The sequence below is a fragment of the Centruroides sculpturatus genome, unplaced genomic scaffold, assembly GCF_000671375.1.
Source record: "Centruroides sculpturatus isolate CEXI.00-Female unplaced genomic scaffold, Cexi_2.0 scaffold93, whole genome shotgun sequence".
Taxonomy (NCBI): domain Eukaryota; kingdom Metazoa; phylum Arthropoda; class Arachnida; order Scorpiones; family Buthidae; genus Centruroides; species Centruroides sculpturatus.
In genome coordinates this window covers 709,071-728,733 of record NW_019384297.1, presented here as the reverse complement: position 1 = coordinate 728,733, position 19,663 = coordinate 709,071, and the positions used below count along the sequence as shown (strand labels likewise).

Below are 19,663 nucleotides of genomic sequence, written 5' to 3'. Positions count from 1 at the left end.
TAAGTCATAAACTTATATCCGTTAAGTTCTTTTTATCGCTATTGTTTATCTGAATAATATACAATAAGTTTTTATCCTTTTAACAAAAAATATATATATATTTTTGTACAATGTTTAAAGTGCTGCTTTAAGTGAATCTTGTTAATTTATAATGCTTAAACGTCACAAGTTGTAGTCTTCTAGCATTATCCTGTAAATTAGTGCATTGCAAAACAGAGAAAAAAAATAACAATGGTTTTGTCATAAAAAATTTGTAATGCTGTAAATCTATGCATGTTCGATCATGTGTTATGAAAGTCGTTGATCTCACAATTCCCGCAAAACTCTATTTTCTAAACAGAAAATGGTCAGAATTGTCCCAAAATTAATAAGTTAGAGTAATTCAGAAATAAAATACAACTAAAATAGAATCTTCACTTCAGAATTATTATTCTTGATGCATTTTTTTAAAAGCTGCCATGTGTCTTGCAACTTTTTTTATTTGTATTAAATGATAATTAAGGAATAAATTATTCTTCCAGATAAGTTTTTGCTTACCATTTAAACATACATTTTTAAACTACAGTATTACAAAGGGGCACTGCCATCTGCTAATTCTCAAAACAAAGTCGGACTGAATTTGTAGACAGCCACAGACCACAAATGTCACATCTGGAACGACTTTTCTTACAAACACGTGTCTTTGGTAGGAAGTGCTACTTCTGAAATATTCGATTTCTGATCGTGTTTTTATTGTAAATGTCGTCATAAATCTTTAAGCGATATTCCTTGCACCCAAATGCTGTTTGTAACCATCGAAGGACCTTGCAAATGTAGGTCGAATGGTATGAATCCTAACAACGAATTCTAGACAATTTGACTGGATGTATCAGTCGTTCTTCCTGTTATGCCGGTCTTTGATTTAGCTTTATTCTAAATACCTGATTGATAACAATATCTAGGTTTGTTGAAATTTAAATAACTTTATATTTTAAGCAGCTGTTCATTAGATTCTTAATTATCAGAGTTTTATTTATTAAAGTGCGCTAATAGGAAAAGTTTTATCACGAAAATATTTTTCTACAATAAATCTAAGCTGATGAATGCTTAATTCGCAGCTTAACCCACAGATATTTGTGACGTTGTATATTGTTAACTGTACACGTCAAAAGAGGGTGTAGATCCTTCGTGACCTCGGTCACGTAATGTGCCGTGAAAGAGCACAATTCTCCCGAAAAAAACTCAATATTTACGCGATTGTTATATCTGGAAAAGATCTTAAAACAAATTTTCAGCATTGTGAATAAACTGTTAATGCTATTTATGCATGGTTGAGTTTATTTATAAACTTTACATAAAATTTGAATTTCATTTTCACATAGTATACGCTTCAGAAGTTTCGCAAATCTTCGTTTTCGGGAATTATTGCATAATAATGATTAAATTTTCCAGTTAGTCCGCTGCAGGAGATGGATTCTTTTGTTTGTGCTTGGTTGTTAACGTCGCTCGCTCCCTTATTAGCGTATTTTGTCTCATTAAAATTTATTAGCTACAGATTAAACTGTCAATAAACGTCAATTTTGATTTCTGTATCTTCTTTTGTATTCTAATTCAATTATTATGAAGTAGCTTTCTTTCTAATTTAGTCGCTTTTTGAATAAATTTTTAAATAAGTTTTTTTTATTTATAACAGTCTAATGACTACTACAATAGATTGTTAAAATTTTTATAATAATATTTTTTATTAAAAATTGAATCTTTTGTAATCCCAAAATAAATTTCATATTAAAGATAAAGTTTATAAAACTGTGTAGTCTCCATTCTTTAAAAGGAAAAAATAGAATTTGAAAGGAAAGTGAATTGCACTTGAGTGGTATTATTGATAAATAAAATTGAATAAAGTTTTTCTAGTTTTTTTTCTACTAGTGATAAATATAAACTATTGATGTATTTCTATTTATATAAAATTGTTTTAGTCTATCAATAAAAACAATAGAAAGAACACATACACATACAGAAATATTGAAAATTGGTATAATTTTTTTAAATTATACTAAATTATACTATTAAATATTGAAAAAAGTAATTCTAGCTGTTTTTCTAACAGTTTTTTTAATAATTGATTTTAGATTATGATGATTTTCATTTGAGTTCTCCTTTCATTATCATATATATGCTTGTTATATATGTAACATAGAGTACATAATAGTGTGTGTATAAATTACGTTATCATTAAAATTGCCTGTTTTTGGTTTTCATTTCAAAAACATTCATAAATTTTAATCAATATGAAAATGTCGATCATATTGAAAAAAAAAACTTTTGGAAATACTATNATTTGATTTTCTACTCTTTATATTTATATTCTACATTAAAACAAGAAGTTACAAATACATATACAGTACTGTAGTATATCAGATAAATTGATATGAACAAAAAATGATTTTTTAAGGTTCAAATTCTTTTGAAGATTGATGAATTCTGTCAAACTAAAAATATTGGAGAGTAAGTGAGCTGTCAAAAGTTCAGATATTAATCCAACAGTAATTGAAAATAATCCTGTTTGCACACATTTGATTAAATATTTAAGCCACATGTAATGTTTTGAGAAACTTTATTTATGTATAAGCTTTATTAACAATTTATACTTTCTATACATTTATAGAAAATGTATAACAAATTTCAAAATATAAATTTATGTATTTGTCAGTGATTTGGATAATTGTTCCTTCTAAAGTTTAAAAATATTTTACAAAACTCTATTATATAAATTTGTTCAAAAAATTTATTTTGAGCTTTTGACCAATGCCAGTTTTTCCTAATAAATTAAACCTTTTCCATAAATCTGTTTTTTCATTTCATGTTTTTGATATATCTGTTCACAATGTCTTTTTTATTTAATTTCCACCTTTTGTCACACTCACTAAACTTTGACGTGCATTGACCGCAAATACTTTTAAAACATTAGTATTTTTTCCCCTCTCTTAAACTTGTGAAAATAATAACCAATTAGGATTTAGTTAAAAAATTGTTTCCTTTATAGAATATTAAGTTTGAAAGTTATTAATTTTTGTTTTTTTTAATATTTTCTTTTAAGATTAGGCTTTATATTAATTATTAGTGCCATTATAAAATATGAAAAATGACTTGATATAATGTTACTCAAATAGGCCATTCACCTTCCACCACTAGGCCATAAAAGGGAAGTAGGCAGTCAGAAACAGTGGACAAAAAGAATCGGAGAGAGTAACAGATACTGTGGTGGGAATGGCTCAGGAATGTCCTGTCTCGTTCCACATTCCTCAATAGTGAACTTATTTTCTGTTGGAGTCAATTTGTTATCAAATAAATTGAACCAATTCAAAATGATTTTTATGTATAATTTTAAAATAAATTTTTAACTTATTTTTTAGTATAAATTTAGTAAAAACTTTTCAGTTAATTTCCCCCTTCCTGTCCAATATTGTTAACATTCTATAGTCAAATAAAGTTAAGTTTAAAGTTGTTTAAATTATTTTAAAAAAATTAATTATATTATTATTATTATTGTCATAATTATCAAATTTTATATTGCATTTTTTTAGTTTATATATATATTAAACAGGTTCTTTACTTGTATATATTTTTATCATTTTAGCTGTTTTTTAAAAAAATTGCATCTAAGTGAGAAATAATTTTTAGTAACTCCTAAAACTTTCAGTATTGCATTTAATCTATACTATTAACAAAAATAGAACATTAAAAACATCAAATTGATAGAAATTGTCAATAGTTTGGTTTTTTTAATATAAAAATTAGTTTCTTATATCAATTTTTTTTAAATGTTTTTTTTAAACCAGATTTTTCATTTCAATAGTTCAAAATATGCATTAGAAATAGCAAAATAGATTGATTTTAATGTGAATATATTCAAAAGTTTAGACTATATTGTTAACTGTCAAAAATTTTATTAACTTATTTGTTAAATTAACATTAGGTTAATGTAAATAAACTAAATTTAGTGTTTGTTTAATTCATTTCCATTAGTTCTGTTAATTATTTTTGACCTTTTCTACAATGTTCACAAAGTCCCTAAGCATTCTATTTAGAACCTATTTTCAGGCTTCCTTCCATTCTCTGCACAAATCTTAATTTTTGTCCTAAATATAATCTTCATGTTGACAGTTGACAGTCATTAATTAAGATAATCCCCCAATAGCCAATTTTAGATCTTCACTGGTAAAAATTTCTTTGCTCCATTTTTACAATGTTCTGAAGTGAATACTCACATATTAAGTCACCAAATATTAGTGAGTACTCTACTTTCTGGTGTCTATGGTACTGAAGTTCTACTAAAAAGATAAAACAAATACAATTTGAGAGTCCTTAGTCATCATTTTTATACATTGCTGGCTTAATGGTAACTTGTCATGATGCAAAACTGATTTTTGTAACCCGTGCTTTCAAAATTCTTGCCAATAGAGCACTTCTAGCAATGTCATTTTAATTGTACTATTTTAAAATTTAAAATATTTTATTCCTCCTTTTTGAGCATTTTTGATCTCTTTATTTTGCTGTTTGAAGAATTTGCCTCATTGCCTCATTTGTAAAGCTAGCTCTGATTCTAATTGATTCAATTTTTGAAATAGCAATAATATAGTTTATTTTTAAATGTTATCATTTGGAATAAATATTGATATTTGTATGTGTGTATATTTAGATGTATACAGTAATACTAACTTATCTATTTGATTTTCTACTCTTTATATTTATATTCTACATTAAAACAAGAAGTTACAAATACATATACAGTACTGTAGTATATCAGATAAATTGATATGAACAAAAAATGATTTTTTAAGGTTCAAATTCTTTTGAAGATTGATGAATTCTGTCAAACTAAAAATATTGGAGAGTAAGTGAGCTGTCAAAAGTTCAGATATTAATCCAACAGTAATTGAAAATAATCCTGTTTGCACACATTTGATTAAATATTTAAGCCACATGTAATGTTTTGAGAAACTTTATTTATGTATAAGCTTTATTAACAATTTATACTTTCTATACATTTATAGAAAATGTATAACAAATTTCAAAATATAAATTTATGTATTTGTCAGTGATTTGGATAATTGTTCCTTCTAAAGTTTAAAAATATTTTACAAAACTCTATTATATAAATTTGTTCAAAAAATTTATTTTGAGCTTTTGACCAATGCCAGTTTTTCCTAAACAATTGTAAGAGACTAATAAATAGTAAATAGTATTAAAATATGTTCTTGATGATCAAAAATAAATATACAATATTATAATTATTAATGTAAATTGTTAAGTTCTACTCACAATTGCTCAGACTGGAGTGGAAGTATAGTTCAATCTCTTATAGAACCTTCTTAAATAAATATCCTTTTGCAATGATGATTGATTTTACAAACTGCAAAATTTGTGACGTTTGAAACATTTGAATTCTAGAACAGTTGACCTGATGAAGATCCAGACGAATGATTGAAAACATTAGTTTTTCTAAAGGTGATAATGTACTGGAGATTTATTTAAGGTTCTATAAAAAGTTAAAACAGTTTGCAATTACTCAAATTTCAACATAAAGAATTAGTCTGAAATAAATAAATTTACAAAGTTCATGAAACATGAATTTTATAAGAAATATTAAAAAAAAAAATGAAAAACATTTTGAAATTAAATTACAAAAATAATTTGTAGCTGAACATTTATTTCATCATGTAGCTAATAATTTGAGTATGTTTAACTTTTATTTATGGAGACTTGATATATGCTTATGTTTCCAAGAACATGGCTCCAATATAAAAATAACATGTACTGTTAAACATATTGTAATTGAAAAAGATCAGTTTTGATACATGTTAAAAATACATTTTCTCTTGAGAAAAATACATTTTTAAATTAAGCCTTGAGTTTAAAATTTTTTTTAAATGATAATTTTTTAACATATATGCATTATTGTTCTATCTGAAGTCTATGTATTATCCTTTATTATTACTTTCCCAGCTGTTATATACAGGGTGGGCCAACGAAAACGAAACAGCAGAGTTAATCGTGTTCGACCAAGCAAATCGCTCGGACAGGGCGATTTTATTCCCAAGGGATGGACATCTTCTGCAATAAAGTTTTTGCGATTCTGGCTACAACAGATGACAAAAATTTGTATAAACTCATTCATTTTTTTATTAACTAAACAAACATTTATTTCGGAAAAAAAGTAACACAAACTGTTAAGAAACATAAAAAAACCTTTTAAGCTGGACCACATATGCAAGGAAAAAATAGATCTTAAAATTAAGGCTGATAATGTGTTATCTGTTTTTAGATGTTCTTTTTTGTAGTGTTCACATTAAGCTTGACCACTTAATGATTCTATCGGAATTTAAGATTATTATTTGTTTATTATGAATTTTCTACATTTATCGTTATGGTTTACACAATTGCTGAAAGGATAGAAATAGTAACTCTTCATTTCAGAAATTGCGAGTATGCTTATCTTACTGCAAATTTATTTAATCAACGCTATCCAAACAAATATTGTAATGCAAAATACGTTCTGGATTTGATTGAAAAGTTTTAGTTAACGGGTTCTATGGCTAACAAACCCCGGACATAAACGTCCAGTAAGAAATGAATCGACAGAGATGTGGTGCTCAATTCAAACATTTATTGAATACTTGATAACTTTTATGTTTCTTACTTTATTTGAAATAAATGTTTGTTTAGTTAATAAAAAATGAATGAGTTTTTAAAATTTTTTGTTGTCTATTGTATTCAGAATCGCAAAAACTTTATTGCTGAAGATGTCTCCCTTGAGAATAAAATCGACCTGTCCGAACGATTTGCTTGGACGAACACGATTACTCTGCCGTTTCGTTTTCGTTGGCCCACCCTGTATAACAAAGATACGGTGATTGGTCAAAAAATGACTCTCCAAGATTTTTATATTTTTGGGCTTAGAACACCTTGAAATGATGAAAAATGCAAAAAAATTGAGGGTTTTTTTTCTGTATGTATGGATTGTATGTCTGGGAGTGGGTGCCACGATTTTGTTCATTCTTTCAAGATTAATAACTCCAGTGATTTTTGTCAAAAATTTCTGAAATTTTTCAGGGAGGCTTGCTTATCAGGGATTGTTGCTGTTCTCTACATACTCTAAAATTTCAGTAAACCAATTGGTTTAGTGGAATTTTAGAGTGGTTTTAGATGATTATGAATACTTGGTGTGGTCTTTGTCATAGATGGTACCTATTGTAAAATATTTGTGTAAATATTACTGAGGAGCAATTGGCAGAAATGCTAGATCTGAAATGCATATAAATAAAAACATCTTGAAATTAAAATTGTTTGAATAATTCTTGAACTTCAGTAAAAAGTCAGGTTAGGAAGACATAACAATTTGTTTGTTAGTTCAAAAAAAAAACCCATTTTACATAAGGTTAGATAAGTAACTAGTTATTATTTCTTTTGCACATACTCATATGATGATCATTGTTAATAAAATATTTAAGTATTATGAAAATTTTGATTTTTTTTAAAACAAATTATACTAGAAATGGCAACTGGGTTTTTTCCCCTCCTCTTTACTATGTGGGCACTAAGAAGGCCTTTTTAAGCAAATCCATTGAGTTCGGTCATGGCCACCCTGGTGGTGAGGGATGGGGCCTGATGTATCCAAATGGACCACCAGTTAAAAAATTCCTGGAGTTTTTTGACCTGTCCAGGGTTCCCTTGGAGTGGTAAGCTGCCATTTTAGCAGCTTGACCATCCAGCTGTTGCTTTCTATGAATCAGTAATAAGAAAATAATTTAAAAATAGGTCTACATTTTATATATTTTATCTATTTATTAATTGAAAGAGAGTTTCAGATTGTTTAACTTAGTTTGAGTAAATGGCTGGAGCTAAAAATATGGTTGATATCAAATTAAAGCTCTTGTCCTGTTGATGATGCCTACAATATATTGTACATTTTACTTATTTCATTTTCTGTTAAAGTTTTTTAAATAGATACATATCTATCCACTGTAGTTTATGGTTAATTTTGCACTATTTTCTTAAGTTTTCAGAAATCCTCAAATAGTAGATCTGCATCTATTTTAGGGCATTTATTTGAATAAAACTAGTATTTCAGATGTTAATTTGTTATAATATATAAACAATATAAATTAAGGCACAATATTAATTGTATCTTAATTTTGTATTTTGTTAGTTTACAAATAACGATCTGAAAAATTTTAAATTTATTTTATTGGACATTTTAATTTCATTGATATAGCAGGATCAGATAATATTTTTGATGCTATTTTTAACAAACAAACAACAAAGTAATTATTAAGAATGATGATAATATATTACTACATTAATATGCTGCATGTATTGGTTAAATTGAACAGACAATGTAATAAGTCCATCTTACATCTCCTAATATTATATATTCCTTCCATTGTTGGCGACTACTACAAAAGTATAAACAAATCTGGATTATAAAAGATCATTGGGGATAAAGTTTGATAAAACTTTTATATTGGTTTGGGCTTTTGTTATAATAGCTTAGCATCAGATATAAAATGTAATGATTATTTGGATTATATTCTCTAGATACTCTGTGAGAAGTTAATAATTATGCATAGGGAGATATGTACTTAAAGTGCAATACAAATGTGTTTTTCAAAATCAAAAATATTCATCATCACTTACATTCAATTAAATGATAGTGCAGTTTTATACAGGGTGTCCAAAACATTATTATGCAGTGAAAAATTTGTAATGACAGTAAAGTTGTATGCAATGCCTATGGATGGCATTGCATACAAGAACATAAGTTGTATGTCATGCATTTTTACCTAGTGGTATTTGGCATTACTGTTTGCTCATAGACATTCTGGTTCTTTGTCAAATGTATAACCTCCTGTGGAATCTGGCCTGCTAGGCCTCCAGACCTCTCTCTCTCAGATTTTGGAGCCTTCAGGAATATTTCTGGCATTTGCTGCAGGAAAAATTGCAATATTGTACGTAAAACAAAGCTTTCCACTGCACAGTAACTTTTCAGACACCCTTTATTTTTGATAACTTCAACAGATAAGAGATTTATCCTAGATGAAATGAATAGTTACTGTTTATTGTTGAAATATTTACTTAATGTTATTTCAGAAATTTGTGTACTTTTTGCTAAGATATATTGTTTTTTTAATAAATAATTGTTTAACGGTATTTATATAATGTCATTGAAAAAAAATAGTGTAATGACTATTTGATTCTGCCTCTTTAAATAGGAAAATAAATTTTTGTTCTAAAAGTCATATTCATATTAATAACAACTAATAGTTTTTGAAGAAATTAATAATATATAAAATTAATACATGAAATTATAATTATATTACATTTGACAAAAAACTCAAATAGTATTTGAAAACAGATGATTATTTATTCTTTCAGAAACAGTTTTTCATCAGACTCAAATACAAAACAGGACTCAACCCATTCAGATCTATTAAAAAAAAAAAAAGATAAATGCAAGATGTTAATGTATAAAGTTTTAAGCTTTGTTCATATCTAGAAAATTTGAAATAATCAAACAATGCTGTGAAAAGGAAGAAATTGTAAGGTTATTGAGTTATTGTCGAATAACCACTTTAAAAAGATTGACAGTAGATAGCATATAATTTTGGAGAAGAGAGAATGGAGAAGAATGATATGATAGTCATCTCAGCATTCTTCTCCACTCTCTCTTCTCCAAAATTATTGCTATAAAGATTATTTATTGAAGAGAATTTATTTAAATTAATAAATTATATTAAGATTTATTTAAATTGAAATATATCTTTGGATATTAAGAACTAGAATAGTAATTCTGGTTAAATTTATTTTTCCTTCTTTTTTAATATCTATTCTTTATATAAAGAATTGTGTGATTTAATTTTATTATTTTTATATTTTATAATTTGATTGCATCAATTTAATTTAGGCAACTTCTTAATAAATAATAATAATTCTTGAAATTATTTTTTTTTTAAAATAAACATTGAACTTTTATAATAAGTTGTAATTTATTTGTTTTTGTAGTTTACTTGCAATATATTTATTTTGATTTAATGATTTAAAAATGTAGAGTTAAGGTAGTTTAGATGCATAATGGACCTTTTATGTTTAAGTACATTGGACTTTTCCTCTTTTGTATAATGTAGGATGATTTAAGAAGTACAGCATCTGTTTATCATATTACATGGATGCATTTTTGATTCAATGAATAGACTCTTTCTCTTTTTCCTGTTTAGCTTTGATCTATTATACTTGCAAATGATAACCAACAATTATCTTGGAGATTAAAGAATTTACAGGGTCAATTTTTGAATAAATCTGTTAAGAGAATATTCATAATTACTTCTGATAATTAATTTATTGGACTTCGAACTCAAATTTGAGTTTTTAATAAACATTTGGCTTTATTTCCATCTCCTTTTAGTTGATACATGCCACTTGCATGTTTCGGGCAAAAGCCTCTCAACAGTCAACTAAATGGTACAATATTTAAAATATTACACTAAATATCTAATGAAACTGAATTAAAACAAGGTATAGTTTTTACCATATCCATATTCAATCCGTTATTCATACAAGGTCTTTACCTAATCGACACATACAACTTATCTCACAATAAGTGAAGTAATTCCCTTTACATTAAAATCTGTTACATATAATCTTTTGCTTATTTCAGAATATCCAACTATTACAATAACTAGGAAGTATAGACTTAATTATATGTACATTTCTGAAATGAGCGATTTTTTACATTGTTTTTTGACTGTATCTGCATCACTTACTGTGTTGCAGTTTTATACTAATTTGCATATTACAGAGATATTATGAATAGTAACAACAATATAACTTTTACAGACAATTACAATCGACATGAATATATATTGCATGTTTTATAATATTTTCAATCAGTTTTCATTTATTTTTACACTTAAATTTTCATTGATACAGTTTTTGGCTGTTAAAATTGAAACACTTTCCTTAAATTTTCTATTATACATATTCTTTTCTTTGTATAAAATTTCAACATTATTTTTATCTATATTACAGCCGTTTAATAAACAATGGTCATGAAAAACGGAGTTTAGTCTATGATATCTGAGATCTTCAATGTGTTCTTTTAATCGTATACTTAATTTGCATTTAGTTTCTCCTATATAGAAGTTCACTGTATTACAGGTACATGGTATCTTATACACTATGTTCTTTGTTTCTTGTTCTTTATTGTCTGCTTTTTTATTAGGTTTTACAAGTTATAGGAATGCTTGAAGACAATAATAATTAATTTATTCTTAGTCTTCAAGTATTCCTAAGAAAAATAGAACAAGAAAAATTCAAGTTTAATAGACATTAGAAAATTTTTTTACATAAAATTGTAAAAATCAAATGTACTGTACATTATCTGCAATTTCATTATCATGAGTGATTAAACAAAAAGGTTACTTTCAAGGAGTAAACATGCAATTCATGTGCTATTCATGTTTGTTACTGTCTTAATACATGTTAATAGAAACATTTAAATCTTCAGAAGTTATTTACTATAGTTCCAAAAGATAACATTCAAATCCTCTTTTATGTTAAAGTATTCTTCGGTTTTTATTTGATTATCTTGGATTACAATAAAGATAAAGACTTTCTTAATACAGTGGGTGATCGGTTAACGAACAAATCAGATAATGAACACTTTCACGAAAGATTTTTATGTTTGGACAACAAGCCTGTGATCGGATAATGAACACTCACAGAACAAATATGAGAAGAAGCAATGTAAAATAATGGATACTGATTGGTCTTCCCTTGTCTTCAGACAACTCAAAATTTTTTGGAGCATGGAAGACGTTAAGTTTTGCATCAGTTTTTATTTTCAAAAGGTGAGAGTATAATAGCAAAGGTAGAGAGTGGGCAGATATCTGTTGTTGCTGGGCAGTATGGCTTAAACAGGTCTACAGTAGGTTGCAGTTTAATCTTATCTAAGAAAGATACTGTATTATCAAGAAGATTCAAGCAGCTTAAGGAGTAACAAAAATCACATCTGAGAAATAAAGAACATTGAAGAGCTCATAATGGAAACTGATCTGACAACAGAAAAATGCCAAGAACTCTTGAATGAAGAACACCAAGAAACTCGGTGAGATATCTTCTGAAAAAGAGGATTAATGCCAATATCTGTTATTAAATCACCAAACGATCGCCTAAGTATCGGGCTATAATATGGCTAATTAAATGATTGGTATAAAGTAATTTGACATTAGAGGTAGACATTAGGATTAATTTGTGGATATCTGCTATTAAGCATCTTTTGAAGAAGTGGGAGGATGTCAGAATGACAGTCTTAGAATGGCATCCAAACCAGGTTGAGGTTAATATGCTTACGGATCTCTACAATNTTTTTAACGAACAAAATAAATATATTGAAAAATATAAAAACAATAAAAAATTATACTTCAGAAGTTAATTTAGTATCAAAACGTAAAATATTTGAGTAGCCCAAGACATAGCCAAAGATTGCAGCGCCACAGCACTAGCGAAAATTTAAATTTGCCGACTGGAATTCTTTTGGATAATTGACGTTTCGGATTATTGACTTTCGGATAATCGACGCTCTACTGTAATTCTATAAGCCAAAAATATAGGTTTGCTTGAAGACCCTCAAGTTCAGGAAACTTCAAACAGAGAGAATTCTTTATATTAAATTCCATTTATAAATATTAAATAGAATATTCAAGTGATTAAGATTTCAGAAATCAATGCTTCAGCTTTCTAGACATGTTAATTTGCCACTGACCTAATTTTGTTTATTATTTTTAACTTTTGTTAGACTTCCTAAAATTTAACTAAATAACTCCTTTGCTTCATACAACAGATATACATATTAATTTTCTAAATGTTTTAAAAATAAATTTAAAAATCTTATTCACAATTTTAAAAATGGAAAAATAAATTTACAAACCTTACTCACCACCTTAAAACAAAGAAAAATCAATTCTGTAGACATTATTCCTTCTATTAAAAATTTAAAAAAAATAGTTAATTATCTTACTTGTTGGTTTAAAACTAGAAAAAGTTNTTTCTAACAGTTTTTTTTAATAATTGATTTTAGATTATGATGATTTTTCATTTGAGTTCTCCTTTCATTATCATATATATGCTTGTTATATATGTAACATAGAGTACATAATAGTGTGTGTATAAATTACGTTATCATTAAAATTGCCTGTTTTTGGTTTTCATTTCAAAAACATTCATAAATTTTAATCAATATGAAAATGTCGATCATATTGAAAAAAAAACTTGGAAATACTATCCATTTGAAATAAAATTTCAAGTAATTTGGAAAAAAACTTACTGAAGAAGGAAATAAGAATTTTAAAATTTTCACAAAAGGAATTAATATTAAAAAAATATTTTTCCAAAATTGATTTACAATTAATATTTATAAAAACTCAGATGAAACTGAAAAAATTTCTTCTCTCAATCAAGTAATTTTAATTATATATTAAAAATAAAATATTTAATTAAATTTTAATTTATTTAACTACTTAGAAACATTAATTTGGAGAATTTTTGTTAGGTATTTCTTACTTATGAATTATTATTTAAGAAAAATATTAAACTATAAAAGCAGTTTACACTACTAATAATTTGATTTATATATTAAACCTTTTCCATAAATCTGTTTTTTCATTTCATGTTTTTGATATATCTGTTCACAATGTCTTTTTTATTTAATTTCCACCTTTTGTCACACTCACTAAACTTTGACGTGCATTGACCGCAAATACTTTTAAAACATTAGTATTTTTTCCCCTCTCTTAAACTTGTGAAAATAATAACCAATTAGGATTTAGTTAAAAAATTGTTTCCTTTATAGAATATTAAGTTTGAAAGTTATTAATTTTTGTTTTTTTTAATATTTTCTTTTAAGATTAGGCTTTATATTAATTATTAGTGCCATTATAAAATATGAAAAATGACTTGATATAATGTTACTCAAATAGGCCATTCACCTTCCACCACTAGGCCATAAAAGGGAAGTAGGCAGTCAGAAACAGTGGACAAAAAGAATCGGAGAGAGTAACAGATACTGTGGTGGGAATGGCTCAGGAATGTCCTGTCTCGTTCCACATTCCTCAATAGTGAACTTATTTTCTGTTGGAGTCAATTTGTTATCAAATAAATTGAACCAATTCAAAATGATTTTTATGTATAATTTTAAAATCAATTTTTAACTTATTTTTTAGTATAAAATAAGATCCTTTTCAGTTAATTTCCCCCTTCCTGTCCAATATTGTTAACATTCTATAGTCAAATAAAGTTAAGTTTAAAGTTGTTTAAATTATTTTAAAAAAATTAATTATATTATTATTATTATTGTCATAATTATCAAATTTTATATTGCATTTTTTTAGTTTATATATATATTAAACAGGTTCTTTACTTGTATATATTTTTATCATTTTAGCTGTTTTTTAAAAAAATTGCATCTAAGTGAGAAATAATTTTTAGTAACTCCTAAAACTTTCAGTATTGCATTTAATCTATACTATTAACAAAAATAGAACATTAAAAACATCAAATTGATAGAAATTGTCAATAGTTTGGTTTTTTTAATATAAAAATTAGTTTCTTATATCAATTTTTTTTAAATGTTTTTTTTAAACCAGATTTTTCATTTCAATAGTTCAAAATATGCATTAGAAATAGCAAAATAGATTGATTTTAATGTGAATATATTCAAAAGTTTAGACTATATTGTTAACTGTCAAAAATTTTATTAACTTATTTGTTAAATTAACATTAGGTTAATGTAAATAAACTAAATTTAGTGTTTGTTTAATTCATTTCCATTAGTTCTGTTAATTATTTTTGACCTTTTCTACAATGTTCACAAAGTCCCTAAGCATTCTATTTAGAACCTATTTTCAGGCTTCCTTCCATTCTCTGCACAAATCTTAATTTTTGTGTCCTAAATATAATCTTCATGTTGACAGTTGACAGTCATTAATTAAGATAATCCCCCAATAGCCAATTTTAGATCTTCACTGGTAAAAATTTCTTTGCTCCATTTTTACAATGTTCTGAAGTGAATACTCACATATTAAGTCACCAAATATTAGTGAGTACTCTACTTTCTGGTGTCTATGGTACTGAAGTTCTACTAAAAAGATAAAACAAATACAATTTGAGAGTCCTTAGTCATCATTTTTATACATTGCTGGCTTAATGGTAACTTGTCATGATGCAAAACTGATTTTTGTAACCCGTGCTTTCAAAATTCTTGCCAATAGAGCACTTCTAGCAATGTCATTTTAATTGTACTATTTTAAAATTTAAAATATTTTATTCCTCCTTTTTGAGCATTTTTGATCTCTTTATTTTGCTGTTTGAAGAATTTGCCTCATTGCCTCATTTGTAAAGCTAGCTCTGATTCTAATTGATTCAATTTTTGAAATAGCAATAATATAGTTTATTTTTAAATGTTATCATTTGGAATAAATATTGATATTTGTATGTGTGTATATTTAGATGTATACAGTAATACTAACTTATCTATTTGATTTTCTACTCTTTATATTTATATTCTACATTAAAACAAGAAGTTACAAATACATATACAGTACTGTAGTATATCAGATAAATTGATATGAACAAAAAATGATTTTTTAAGGTTCAAATTCTTTTGAAGATTGATGAATTCTGTCAAACTAAAAATATTGGAGAGTAAGTGAGCTGTCAAAAGTTCAGATATTAATCCAACAGTAATTGAAAATAATCCTGTTTGCACACATTTGATTAAATATTTAAGCCACATGTAATGTTTTGAGAAACTTTATTTATGTATAAGCTTTATTAACAATTTATACTTTCTATACATTTATAGAAAATGTATAACAAATTTCAAAATATAAATTTATGTATTTGTCAGTGATTTGGATAATTGTTCCTTCTAAAGTTTAAAAATATTTTACAAAACTCTATTATATAAATTTGTTCAAAAAATTTATTTTGAGCTTTTGACCAATGCCAGTTTTTCCTAAACAATTGTAAGAGACTAATAAATAGTAAATAGTATTAAAATATGTTCTTGATGATCAAAAATAAATATACAATATTATAATTATTAATGTAAATTGTTAAGTTCTACTCACAATTGCTCAGACTGGAGTGGAAGTATAGTTCAATCTCTTATAGAACCTTCTTAAATAAATATCCTTTTGCAATGATGATTGATTTTACAAACTGCAAAATTTGTGACGTTTGAAACATTTGAATTCTAGAACAGTTGACCTGATGAAGATCCAGACGAATGATTGAAAACATTAGTTTTTCTAAAGGTGATAATGTACTGGAGATTTATTTAAGGTTCTATAAAAAGTTAAAACAGTTTGCAATTACTCAAATTTCAACATAAAGAATTAGTCTGAAATAAATAAATTTACAAAGTTCATGAAACATGAATTTTATAAGAAATATTAAAAAAAAAAATGAAAAACATTTTGAAATTAAATTACAAAAATAATTTGTAGCTGAACATTTATTTCATCATGTAGCTAATAATTTGAGTAAATTATAAAAATTAATGTTTTCTTACATACACGGTATGTAAGAAAACATTAATTTTTTTTATTAATTATTTAATTTATTTATGGGGAACTAGGCTGCAAGCAGCTAAATAAGCAAGTCAATGACAGTCCTTTTTTTCATTTGAAACAGATTATTGGCTTGCTTATTAAGATGATTGTCATCTAGCTGCACCCTATATCAAATTTTATCTAACTTCTTAATAATTATCAACTCTGTTTTATTAACAAGATTAAAAAAAAAAAACTAAATAAGTTAGTGAAGTTAATTAACTAGGATTAGATGTTTTTCCAAACCCAAATGTCTCATCAGATTAAATGTTCATTTTAAAAATAAGATATAAATGGATTTGAATGAAGACAAACTCTTGATATTCACATTTTAAATATATATTTTTAAAAATTGAAGAAGAAAAGAGAAATTGAAAACAGAAATAAGCTAAAATTAAATTAAAATTTAGAACAATATTTTTTGTTTGTACAAATTTTGCACTAATAAATATATATATATTACAGTAAATATTAATAAAAATTTAAAATGGAAATTTCCATTTTAAACTTTTATTAATCTGAGGAGGCATTTTGGTTTTGAAAAACATTTAATCTCAGTTAATCAACAGATTTCTCTAATTTGATTTTGCATTGTTTTTTCATCTTATCAAATTTTAAATCTTATAATTAATACAGAAGTATAATTGAAAAATTTTGTTTAAATATTAATGAAACAAGTATATTCCACAAACTACCCTTGAGAACTTAACATATAATTGCTCTGTCAAAATAGTTTGTAAACAGATAAAACAATCCATCAGAATAGACTTATAGACTGGATATTATCTTTACTGATAAAATGCACAAAACATTCTGTATCATTGACATCTCTATACCAAACACACATAATCTACAAAGTAACTATACTGAAAAAAAAAACAGTGTATTTACTTACTCTCAAGAAGTAAAACATCTAATGGAAAATGGTTAAAAACTTATGCCTGTACCTATTCTCTGTCATAGGAGTTATTTCATGTTCATTTATATAAAGGCCTGAAGACAATAGATGTTCATCATTTTGGCAACTTGTTATATTGTCAGAAAATTTCTCCAAACTGTTTGAGGTTTTGTACTAGTTTCACAGGCTGGTCTGCCTGTGAGATTTGTTCCCAGGCACAACTTGAGAATGATACACAGTAAAAATAATAAATAATAAAATAAGAAATGAAGTGAGAAATGTTTTAAGAGGTGACTTGAATCAATAAAATATAAAATTACAAGAGTAAAATAATACTTGAATATATTTTTTAATATTCAAATGTTGTTCAACAGAAATGCTATTTGATCAGAATTGATTTTTTTTTTTACAAACTATCAACAATTCATATTGCTAATTATTATTTCCTTATTGTCCTTATTTCAATTCTTATTATATTTGTCAATTTGGACATAAATTATTAATAGGGCTGTTAAACTGGTGTTAAGTATTAATGCAAAATTGAGCAAAAGTTCTTAAAGAAAACAGACTTTCTTTAAGAACTTTGCTCAATTTTGCATTAATACTTAACATCAGTTTAACAGTCCTATTAATAATTTATGTCCAAGTTGACCAATATAATAAGAATTCATATTGCTATTTAGTGTAATTTCAATGTCTTAGACTCTTCATGAAAAGTAATGACAAATTTAAAAGAGCATTTATTGATTTGTTGTGTGTGTGTGTGTATATATATAATACATAGGTAATGTATACTGGTATATATGAATTTACAGTGATTTTGTTCATAAAAATATCACATTATATAAATAATTAGTGAAATACTGTATACGTAAAATAAAATAATAATAATTTAAAATTTCTTTATGGTGATAGTAACCAATTTGTTGGGCTGCAATTTGAAAAATTTGTAGACCTATAAATTCCCATTGTCACTGTCTGTCCATCTTTCCTTAATCTTGAGAATGGTGTTAGATAAATGAAATTCAAGATCAGATATGGCAAGCTTAGGGGCAGGAGCCCCGATTAACCAGATGCAAACCAGAAGTCACATTAAAGGGAAATTTTTTAAATTGAAATAAAGGAGTTAGATAGATGACCAGCACAACTCCATTGCCAATAGAAAAGTATGAATTACAGGGGCAAGACACTACTACTAATTTGCAATGGAGAGCATATATTTTAAATTAAATAAATTAAAATATGATTAAAAATTGCAGCCTGGCATTGGGACAATGTCACAGTAAATAATTGCTTGTTTGCTATATATTTTGATAAAAATCTAACATTTTATCAGCAATAAGAGTTTAATGAACAAGTACTACTAAATAAATTTTGAAATGGAGTATATACAAATATTTAAAAACATTTCAAATGGTTCATAAATTATTAGAATATTTTTAAATATTTTAATACAGTCCAGACCAGATTTTTTTATTGCAAAAGTTCAGTCTTTATATAACCTGAAGATGATCCTATGAGGATTAAAAGTACTTGTTCATTAAACTCATATTGCTGGTAAAAAGGTATGTGTGTTTGTTTTTTTAGTTACAAAAATTATTTAATAATGGAAAAACCAATAAATTTTGATATAACATGTAAGAAAGCAGTACTGGTACTATACTGCCAAATGACTGATCAGCCTACCTTAAAATTACTGAACTAGTGCTTAATATACAATAGAGCATAGATTAACTGAAACAATTTGTGACTGGGGTTGTTTGGATAACTGATTTTTCAGATAACTGATCATTTACAAAAAATATATATTAAACACAAAACTGTACTGTATATAATTTGTATCACACATCTTACAAATACATACCTTATATAATGTAATACATTAAACTAGGCCTACAGTTCAGTTTGGCAGGGAGGGGAAGAGTGTTGCAACTAGCAGAAATTTGAATTTGCCGACTGGAATGTTTTTGGTTAACCGATGTTTCGGTTGATCAGTATTTGGATAATCAATCTTTACTGTATTTCCATTTATAAAAGATTTTTAAAAATTGTTCTTTATGTATATGTTTTAAAGACACATTTGTGTTAATTCTTTTTTTCTATCCATATTTATTTTTTA

General features: G+C 26.1%; 1 protein-coding gene across 1 annotated transcript in view; it reads left to right on the top strand.

Moving 5' to 3' along the window:
- Positions 1-19,663, top strand: part of LOC111625996 — a 111,669-nt gene that overhangs the window by 11,697 nt on the left and 80,309 nt on the right. The window lies entirely within an intron of this gene.